Here is an 11,217-nt window from a genome sequence, read left to right as displayed (position 1 = left end):
GCGCGAGGCCGCTAGGTCGAGGCGATGCAGGTTTCCCAATCGGTGCAGGGCGGTGACGGCCGGCGCGAGGCGACGCGCGGACGGAGGTTGGCCTTGACGGGCCGCCTTGGCGCGCGTCGACGCCGGGTCGAAGGAGAGACCGACTGGTCGCACCGGGGTTGGAGTAGAGGCGCACGGGGGTTGACTTGGTGGCGGGCGACGCAAACCGATCAAGATTAGATCGGAAAACCAAAAAGAAAAACGCCGATCAAAACAACCAGCGAGAGAGCAAAAAAAAACCAGAGCAAGAACTCGGGAAAAAGACTCTCTAGGGCAGCCGGCCATCATGGCTGGCGGACGAACCCTAGGTACGGGCGGCGCGGCCCCCGGCGGCGGTCATGAAGACTGACTGCCCCGGGGGCGGCGCGCGGAGCGGAAGCGACGAGCGGCTAGGGTTTAGAACCTAGAAACTGATACCATGTTAGAAGGGAGAGAGGGGTTTGGTGGAATAGTTTGATCGTTGTATTGCTTGAGCCTCATGGGCATATATATAGGAGTACATGATCTACTTGCAGTACAAGACAAGCCAGAATACTTCCTAGTTTATCCTATGTTTCCTAATGCAATCAATATACTCAACAGGTTCGAACGATAAAGATCTTCGTCGAATATGTAGGAGCCAATATGAGCATCCAGTTCTGCTATTGGCTATTGACCGGAGAGGTGTCTCGGTCATGTCTACGTAGTTCTCGAACCCGTAGGGTCCGCACGCTTAACGTTCGATGATGATTTAGTATTATATGAGTTATGTGATTTGGTGACCGAATGTTGTTCGTAGTCCCGGATGAGATCACAGACATGACGAGGAGTCTTAAAATGGTCGAGAGATAAAGACTGATATATAGGATGATAGTATTCGGACACCGGAAGTGTTCCGGATAGTATTGGGTATTTATCGGAGTACCAGGGGGGTTACCGGAACCCCCAGGGGAAAGATATGGGCCATACGGGCCATAGGAGGGGAGCACACCGGCCCACAAGGGGTGGCGTGCCCCCCCAAGGAAGGAGGACGAATTGGAGAAGGGAAAGAGGGGGTTTGATACGTCTCCGTCGTATCTATAATTTTTGATTGTTTCATGCCAATATTATACAACTTTCACATATTTTTGGCACTTTTTATATAATTTACCGAACTAATCTATTGAACCAGTGCCCAGTGCCAGTTCCTGTTTTTGCATGTTTTTTGTATCATAGAAAATCCATATCAAACTAAGTCCAAATGCAATAAAATTTCACGGAGAATTATTTTGGAATATATGTGATTTTTGGGAGTTGGAATCACCGCAAACGGAGGCCCACACAGCCCAAAAGACACCAGGGCGCGCCAGAGGCCCCTGGCGCGTGGTGGTGGGTTCTGCCCTTCTCGAACTTCGGTTGGAGCTCTACTTCGGGCGCAAGGAAGCTTATATCCGGAAAAAATTTGTGTTAAAATCTCAGCACAATCGGAGTTACGGATCTCCCGGAATATAAGAAACGGTTTTCGGCCAGATCAGGCAAACGTGAAACAGAAGAGAACAGAGAGGGAGATCCAATCTCGGAGGGGCTCCCTCCCCTCCACCGCCATGGAGACCAAGGACCAGAGGGGGAACTCTCCTCCCATCTAGGGGGAGGCCAAGGAAGAAGAAGAAGGAGGGGGCTCTCTCCCCCTCGCTTCCGGTGGCGTCGGAGTGCCACCGGGGCAATGATCGGGACGACGATCTACATCAACAATCTTGCTACTGTCAACACCAACTCTCTCCCCCTCTATGCAGCAGTGTAACACCTCTTCCCCCCGCTGTAATCTGTACTTAAACATGGTGCTCAACTCCATATATTATTTCCCAATGATCTATGGTTATCCTATGATGTTTGAGTAGATCCGTTTTGTCCTGTGGGTTAATCGTGATCTTGGCTGGTATGGTTGTATATTTTATTTATGGTGCTATCCTACGGTGCCCTCCGTTCTCGCGCAAACGTGAGGGCCCTCGCTGTAGGGTGTTGCAATATGTTCATGGTTCGCTTATGGCGGGTTGCGAGAGTGACAGAAACTTAAACCCGAGTAACTGGGGTATGACGTATGGGAGTAAAGAGGACTTGATACTTAATGCTATGGTTGGGTTTCACGACCTTAATGATCTTTAGTAGTTGCGGATGCTTGCTAGAGTTCCAATCATAAGTGCATATGATCCAAGTAGAGAAAGTATGTTAGCTCATGCCTCTCCCTCATATAAAATTACAAGAATGATTACCGGTACTTGTTATCAATTGCCTAGGGACAAATAACTTTCTTGTTGACACAAACCCTTTTACTAAACACCCAACTTTTATTATCTTACAAAGTACTTCTAGTTTTATTCTTGCAAAGTAGTTCCAGCATCACACCTACAAAATAGTTTCATACTTGTTTTCGGTAAAGCAAACGTCAAGCGTGCGTAGAGTTGTATCGATGGTCGATAGAACTTGAGGGAATATTTGTTCTACCTTTAGCTCCTCATTGGGTTCGACACTCTTACTTATAGAAAGAGGCTACAATTGATCCCCTATACTTGTGGGTTATCAAGACCTTTTTCTGGCGCCGTTGCCGAGGAGCAATAGCGTGGGGTGAATATTCTCGTGTGTGCTTGTTTGCTTTATCACTAAGTAGTTTTTATTTTCTGTTCGAAGTTGTTCTCTATCTTTAGTTATGGATATGGAACACGAAACACCAAAAAAATTAGTGGTACTTGCTACTCATAGAGATGGGGAACCTCCTGAAACCCTCGATGCTCGTTATGTAAAAGATATTATGCACTACTTTGATAATCCTGAGAAAACCCCATTCAACTATATAATGGGAGTAACGTTGGATCAACGTGAATACTTTAGGGATTATCGCTTGACTCATAAAGGGAAATTGTTATGGGATCAAATCATATGTTGCATTGGTATGCCCGGGAGCTATGCTTGAGATATGATTATACTTGTTGCTCTAGGATGAACGCTCCACATCTTCCCTTTTCATGTGAATTTAATGATGATGAAACCTTGGCTTCTTATGCTAATGGTAGATATGATTATTATGATGTGGAACGAATAGAAGAATTTGTTGCTTTTAAGGGTCCTTATGAAATTGAATCTTTTTTTGAAAAGTTTGAAGATTTTGATGATTCAGTTTATAGACCTGAAAATTTTGCTATCCTTAAATATTGCTATGATATTGATGTGTTTATTGAGAAAGTCTCCACTGTCCAAGAAGATACTAATATTTTGCAGGAGTCTATGGAAGAAGAAATCGATGATATTGTGAGCTCATTGGATGAAAAAGATGATGAGGAGAGCGAAGAACAAAAGGAGGAAGAGCGGATTGATCACCCGTGCCCACCTTCTAATGAGAGTAACTCTTCAACTCATACATTGTTTAATTTCCCTTCGTTCTTACCGAAGGATGAATGCCATGATAATTGCTATGATCCCATTGATTCATTTGAAATATCCCTTTTTGATGATACTTGTTATGCTTGTGGCCAAGATGCCAATACGAATTATGCTTATGAAGACGAACTTGCTATTGTTCCTTATGTTAAACATGAAATTGTTGCTGTTGCACCCACACATGATAGTCCTATTATCTTTTTGAATTCTCCCAACTACACTATATCGGAGAAGTTTGCTCTTGTTAAGGATTATATTGATGGGTTGTCTTTTACCGTTGCACATGATGATTTTGATGAATATAACATGCGTGTGCTTGCTGCTCCTACTTGCAATTATTATGAGAGAGGAACTACATCTCCGCCTCTTTATGTTTCCAACACGAAAAAATTGCTTATGCTATGTATTGGCCTTTACTTGATGTGCATGAATTGTTCTTGTATGACATGCCGATGCATAGGAAGAGAGTTAGACTTCGTCATTGCTTGATATATGTTGCTTTGTGCTCACTACTAAATGCTAAATCATTGTTGATTCAAATTGGCTTTGATACACCTTGGGACTCGGGTGGATCCATTACTTGAGCAATTTATGCCTAGCTTAATGACTTTAAAGAAAGCGCTACCAGGGAGACAACCCGGAAGTTTTAGAGAGTCATTTATTTCTATTGAGTGCTTTGATATAGTTTAAAAACAAAAAAATATAGAGGGGAACTTAAAACTTTTCACAAAAGAGAAGCGATCGGAAGTTATGCATTGGAGAAGTGAGGGTCGACCTTGAACACTTGTGTTCATGCTCATGGAAACAATGTAGAATTTTTCATGAAGATTCTCACAAACATAAGTATCCCCTTGTACAATTCCATTGTATTATAAAAGTAGTGTGCCAAGGTTTGCCTTTAGGATGTTTAAATTGTTTGTTGGTTTGTGCGGTGCAAAACAGAAACTTTGGCTGTAGTGCTCGATTTTACATTTTTTACTGGAACGTCAAACGGTTCTGAAACCTTTTGCAATGTCTTTCTATACAAAATTTTTATTTTTCCTATTTTTTCAGAATTTTTTGAGTTACAGAAGTATGGTGGATGTTCGAATCTTTACAGACTGTCCTGTTTTCACAGATTGCAGTTATAGCTTCATTATTTGTGTATGTTTGAATTCTTGTTGAAGCCTCCTTGACTTGGGGCCATAGAATTGTGATAGCATACAGTGGGTAATGTTTGTTTATAATTATACATTACAGCACTACATGATGGGATTTCATTGCCATATTCACTCACCCCGCCACTAAAAGTTCGGTTAAGTTTTGTGTGGATGAAGTGTTCGAAGATCGAGGAGGTCTCGATGTGAGGAGAAGGAGGAGAGGCAAGAGCTCAAGCTTGGGGATGCCCAAGGCACCCCAAGTAAATATTCAAGGAGACTCAAGCGTCTAAGCTTGGGGATGCCCCGGAAGGCATCCCATCTTTCTTCAACAAGTATCGGTATGTTTTCGGGTTCGTTTCGTTCACGCAATATGTGCAAATCTTGGAGCGTCTTTTGCATTTAGTTTTCACTTTTCTTTTATGCACCATGCTGGTATGAGATAGTATGTCAGGGTTTTGGTGCGACATATACCAACGGGTGGCTTATCATGGTGGGGGATAGTAAGACGTCGCCGGTGCCAGGAAGCGGGATGAGGCGTAGACACGTACGCCGGCGAACTTTACCCAGGTTCGGGACTCTCCTAGGACATAACACCCCTAGTCTTGCTCTGCGGGGTCTCCGCATGATCACTATATCAACAAGTGGCTACAACGTGCTCCTTGAGCTGTTTGCTAGAGGAGGAAGAAGGGCAAGGCTAGCTCTCTCATCTCTCTATGTATGTGATGGTGTAGTCTGAGGATCTGAACCCTTTGCATGGGTGCCCTGGGGGTTTATATAGGCCTACCCCCCAGGGGTACAATGGTAATCTGGTCGGGTGTAGGCCCAGATCGTCAGTGTCTCTTGTGGTCGGCTTCTCCGCTGGCTGCTGGGGCCCGTCGACTGGTGGACCCCGCCGGCTGTCCTGTACTTGGCCGACCGGCCGCGCCCGCCGCTTGCGGGTCCTGGCGGCTGCTTGTTGCTGTAGCCGTGCCTCTAATGACGCTTGCTTTGTCGGGGAGGGCGTGGCTACAGTCCCGCCGCCTGGCGGGCGTTCACTATAGCCACCCCCCGTCTCTTCTGGTTAATGGCGCACAAACTCCTAGGAAGGGGGAGGGCCGCCCTCTGGGTGCCGGCCTCCCCCTCGGTCGGCTGGCCAGGCTTGCCGCCTTCTTGCTTCTCGCTGGCAGGTAGGGCCCGCCGCTTGCGGGCCGTACCAACAGCCCGTCGTGGGGGCATGGCCCTTCTGACTTGGGTGATGTCACTGGCGGAGGGGCTACAGTGCCGCGCCGTGCAGGAGACTTTCGGCTGGTACGACGCACTGTAGCCACGACTCGCCTGGATTCGGGGGTGGCAGGCTCTGCTGTAGCCATGCCCCGTCTCATCGTCTTTATGGGGGTGCGGACTTTGAGGGCGCCTGGGGCCGCCTGCTAGAAGGCGGCTCGCTTCTTGGCCGTCTTCTGGGCTCAGCCGCCTTCCGGTAGCCGGCCGCTTGGACCAGCCGGCCTCAGGAAGGCGGCGGTCATGCATGGAGTTTTGAGGGGTGCAGTTGGCCCCGATGTCTTGAAATGCCATGGGGGGCAGATGAGGCTACCCATGTCCAATAACTCTGACAGTAGTCCCCGAAGCTGGTGGGTCGCTGCGACTGACGAGGCGGGGTGCCCTAGCAGCTTCCAACTCTGTATAGTTTTGTTTGCTTGTCTTGTCCGTCTTCTGGTATGCCGACTTCTAGGAGTCGGACGCGGCAGACGGCCGCCCGATGGATTTTGAACTGCCAAGGCGGGAACCAGGTGGCGAGCTAGCTAGGCATCTAGGCTAGCCACCCGCCGCTCGGACGCCACGCGGCGTGAGCCAGCCAGCCCACGAGCATGACATGACATGCAGCAGGCCGGGCCCGCCACTACCGGGCCTCTGCGCGCGTGCGGATCCGCTGCGTCCGAGGCGGGGCGGTTGGGATCCCACGCGCCATTACCACGCGCATTTACCGCGCGGTAAATGCGGGGTCATGGGGACGTGGGCGCAGTTAATCCCATGACCCCACGCCCGCCCGCTCGGCTTCGCAGCCAGGGGCTATAAATTGGGGGAGGAGGGGAGTGGCCAAGGCACGCGCGCTCTCCTCTCCCTCGCCCCCTCTCGCTCCTTCTTCCTCGCCGCCGCCGCGCTCGAGCTCCGTCGAAGTGCTGCCGCGGCTTGCCGTTGCTCTCGAACTCTTTTCTCTGCTCCGTCGCGGGCTCACGCGCCCGTTGCTGCTTTTCGCTTCTTCCTCGACCTCGAGCCTCCATGGAGCGCGCCGGCGATTGGGATGGCTCCGTCATCCATGAGGACCATCTCACCTTTCTTCGCGACACGCGGCGTCTGCCCGGCGCGGGCTATGTCAAGACGCGCGTGCCGCCCGCCGACGAGATCTCGCCGGCGCCGGAGGAAGGTGAGCGTGTCATCTTCCACTCGCACTTCCTTCGCGGCTTCAGCCTGCCGGCGAGCGGCTTCCTCCGCTCGTTCCTGGCCTTCTACCGACTCCAGCCACACCACCTCACACCAAACACGGTGGTGCTGCTGTCGGCCTTCGTCACCCTCTGCGAGGGGTACCTCGGTATCCTCCCCACCCTCAAGCTCTAGGAGCTTTCTTCTACACCAAGCTCGGCACCTCTGTGAGGGAGGAGGCGGCCCAGTGCGGAGCCTTCATCGCCGTGCGTCGCCCGGGTGCCGGAAATGCCTTCCCGACCATCAAGCTGATCCAATCGGTGAAGCTATGGAAAAAGTCGTATTTCTATGCGAAGAACGTCAACCCGGCATTGACTTCCTCAACCTGCCGGAGTATGTAGCTGGTCCGCCTGCCGAGCCCCGCACCAACTGGGGCTTCAAGCCGAAGCCGCTGTCGCCCGACGCCTCCGCCGCCATCGCCCGCCTCAAGGTGATGAAGGAGTCGGAGGGCCTCAAGGCGGCTGACTTGCTGCTCGCCTTTGTGGTGCGCCGAGTCCTCCCGCTCCAAGGCCGGCCTCACATCATCAGCCAGATGAGTGGGCACCGCGACCCATGTCAGATGTGCACCAAGGAGATGCCGACTGCTAAGGTGGCCTATCTGGTGAACGAGATTGTCAACCTCATGCTCGAGACGGAGGGGTGGCAGTTCGGCAAGCGGCCGTACTCCCGCGCAGATCCGCCGCCTATGGTAAGCTCTCGGTTCTTTTTATTTTTCTCTTGCCGGGTTCTATTTTGCCGGGTTCTCTCTTGCCGGCCTCTCTCTTGCCGGCTTCTCTCCTGCCGGCTTACCAGCTCGACCATGATGCAGGTCCTCCCCCTCTAGTTGGAGGCCAACACCGACTTCCTGCCGGATCGGGACGCGAGTGACGTGGCGGACCCCGACTTGGGGGCGGCCGCCCTGGAGGATGACGCCACAGGCGATGGTGGTGGAGCAGGTGGCTCCGGAGGAGGAGGCGTGGAGGACTGGTCAGATGACGACAAGGAGGAGGAAGAGGAGGAGGAGGCGCCGCGCCGCCCGCCGCCTTCCGACAGGGCGGGCGCAAGCTCCTCGGCCGCTCCAACCGCACCAGGCGGTGGGCCGAAGCGCCGAGGCGCGCTGCTTTTCGGCAGCCACACCAAGAAGCCGAAGCACTCAGCCGCCGTAGCCAAGAGCACGGCCGCTGCGACCAAGTGGCGCGAGGCCGCCGTGAAGGCAGCCAAGTTCCAGAAAGCCCCCAAGCAGCCTCCGATGGTTTCGGCGTAAGTTCTCAGCCTTCCTTGTGTCTTCTTTTTACTCTTTATCTTGTCGATTCCTTCTGAATTTCCTTCTCATCCTTCTCTTGAGTAGAGCCCCGTTCTCTCTTGAGCGGTCGACCTCGGCCTCCGTCGTCAGGACGGCGGAGGGCTCCACCAACAACCGTCGTATAGACCCGGCCGCCGATCTCCGGGAGGTGCAGGAGAGGAACGCACGAGAGGTGCGGGAGGAGAAGGAAGCCGCCGCCAAGAAGGCGGAGGCCGACAAGGTGGCTGCAGCCAAGGCGGCACAAGCGGACGCGGACGCGGCGGCCAAGGCCCAAACCGACGCCACGGCCAAGGGAGGGGCGGAGGATGCCGCATGCTAGCAGATTTCGCAGCTCATCACCCCCCGCGCTCTGTGCCACCGGCGCCAGAGTTCTTGGTGCCGGCTGGGGGAGCCGGCGATGAGCAGACGGTCATGGAGAGGGGAGGCGGCGACGTCATCCTGCCAGAGGTGGAAGTGCCTCCGCAACCGCCGACCGCAGACGCGCAGGGCAGCCAGCCAGCCGCCCCATTGGTGACGCCAGTCGGAGGCGAGCTGGTGACGGGCTCAGGTCCCACGAGCCACACTCCCGTGCACCGCCGCGTGGAGAAAACATCGGTGCTGAGGCCAATGGAGGTCAGGAGCGCCAGTTCGTTGGCCCCTGAAGCCGACGCCACCAACGCCGCGCCGACGGAGTTGGTGCATGGGGGCGGGACTAGCGCCTTGATCAAGGCAGCGCAAGACATCCAGGCTGACTTTAAGGCCGAAGACACCGCCCGCTCGCAGTGCATGAAGGCGTTCGTGAAGACGCGGGCCACCGTCCGGGTACGTGACTCACCACTTGCTTTTGATTCTTGTAATCTTCAGTGGGGGCGCGCCAGCGCACCCACTCGGTGTAGTCCCCAAGTTCTGGGCCGGCTGCTGAGCAGGCGGCCTGGAACTTCATACTGGGTTCTGAGCTCTGGCTCACCTCTTTTTCTGTTGCTCTGTTGCAGGATTACCACAGCATCCACGCGGCCACCTTCAACGCCAATGTCCGGGAGCTGGACCATCGGACCGCCGACTTGACGGAAAGCCGGAGTAAGCACTCCATCTTCTTTTCTCCGCGGGGGCGTGATGTCTACTACTCAACCTTCTTCTTGTAGACGTTGTTGGGCCTCCAAGTGCAGAGGTTTGTAGGACAGTAGCAAATTTCCCTCAAGTGGATGACCTAAGGTTTATCAATCCGTGGGAGGTGTAGGATGAAGATGGTCTCTCTCAGACAACCCTACAACCAAATAACAAAGAGTCTCTTGTGTCCCCCACACACCCAATACAATGGTAAATTGTATAGGTGCACTAGTTCGGCGAAGAGATGGTGATACAAGTGCAATATGGATGATAGATATAGGTTTTTGTAATCTCAAAATATAAAAACAGCAAGGTAACTAATGATAAAAGTGAGCACAAACGGTATTGCAATGCTAGGAAACAAGGCCTAGGGTTCATACTTTCACTAGTGCAAGTTCTCTCAACAATAATAACATAATTGGATCATATAACTATCCCTCAACATGCAACAAAGAGTCACTCCAAAGTTACTAATAGCGGAGAACAAACGAAGAGATTATTGTAGGGTACGAAACCACCTCAAAGTTATTCTTTCGGATCAATCTATCATAGAGTTCGTACTAGAATAACACCTTAAGACACAAATCAACCAACACCCTAATGTCACCTAGATACTCCAATGTCACCTCAAGTATCCGTGGGTATGATTATACGATATGCATCAAACATTCTCAGATTCATCTATTCAACCAACACATAGAACTTCAAAGAGTGCCCCAAAGTTTCTATCGGAGAGTCAAGACGAAAACGTGTGCCAACCCCTATGCATAGGTTCATGGGTGGAACCCGCAAGTTGATCACCAAAACATACATCAAGTGAATCACGTGATATCCCATTGTCACCACAGATACGCACATGCAAGACATACATCAAGTGTTCTCAAATCCTTAAAGACTCAATCCGATAAGATAACTTCAAAGGGAAAACTCAATCCATTACAAGAGAGTAGAGGGGGAGAAACATCATAAGATCCAAATATAATAGCAAAGCTCACGATACATCAAGATCGTATCACCTCAAGAACACGAGAGAGAGAGAGAGAGAGATCAACCACATAGCTATTGGTACATACCCTCAGCCCCGAGGGTGAACTACTCCATCCTCGTCATGAAGAGCGCCGGGATGATGAAGATGGCCACCGGTGATGGATCCCCCCTCCGGCGCGGTGCCGGAACAGGGTCCCGATTGGTTTTTGGTGGCTACAGAGGCTTGCGGCGGCGGAACTCCCGATCTATTCTGTTCCCCGGTGGTTTTAGGGTATGTTGGTATATATAGGAGGAAGAAATATGTCCGGGGAGCCACGAGGGTGGAGGGCGCGCTCCCCTGCCTCGTGCCTTCCTCGTTGCTTCCCTTACGTACACCCCAAGTCTTCTGGATTGCTTCCATTCCAAAAATAACTCTCCCGAAGGTTTCATTCCATTTGGACTCCGTTTGTATTCCTTTTCTTCGAAACACTGAAACAAGGGAAAAAACAGGAACTTGCACTGGGCTCTGGGTCAATAGGTTAGTCCCAAAAGTAATATAAAAGTGCATAATAAAGCCCACAAACATCCAAGATGGATAATATAATAGCATGAATACTTCATAAATTATAGATATGTTGGAGACGTATCAGCATCCCCAAGCTTAATTCCTGCTCGTCCTCGAGTAGGTAAATGATAAAAGAAAGAATTTATGAAGTGTGAATGCTAGCAGGTGCACAAGTTTGATCAATGATAATTTCAATTACCTTTCCTAGCATCATTATCATAACAGTAGCTCAACTCATAGAACTTTTCATGATCAAGTAACAAGCTATTCACATATTAAAGTATAGATCATAA

Source organism: Aegilops tauschii, chromosome 5 (genome assembly GCF_002575655.3).
Source record: "Aegilops tauschii subsp. strangulata cultivar AL8/78 chromosome 5, Aet v6.0, whole genome shotgun sequence".
In the NCBI taxonomy this organism is placed as follows: Eukaryota; Viridiplantae; Streptophyta; class Magnoliopsida; order Poales; family Poaceae; genus Aegilops; species Aegilops tauschii.
This window is presented reverse-complemented; position numbering follows the sequence as displayed.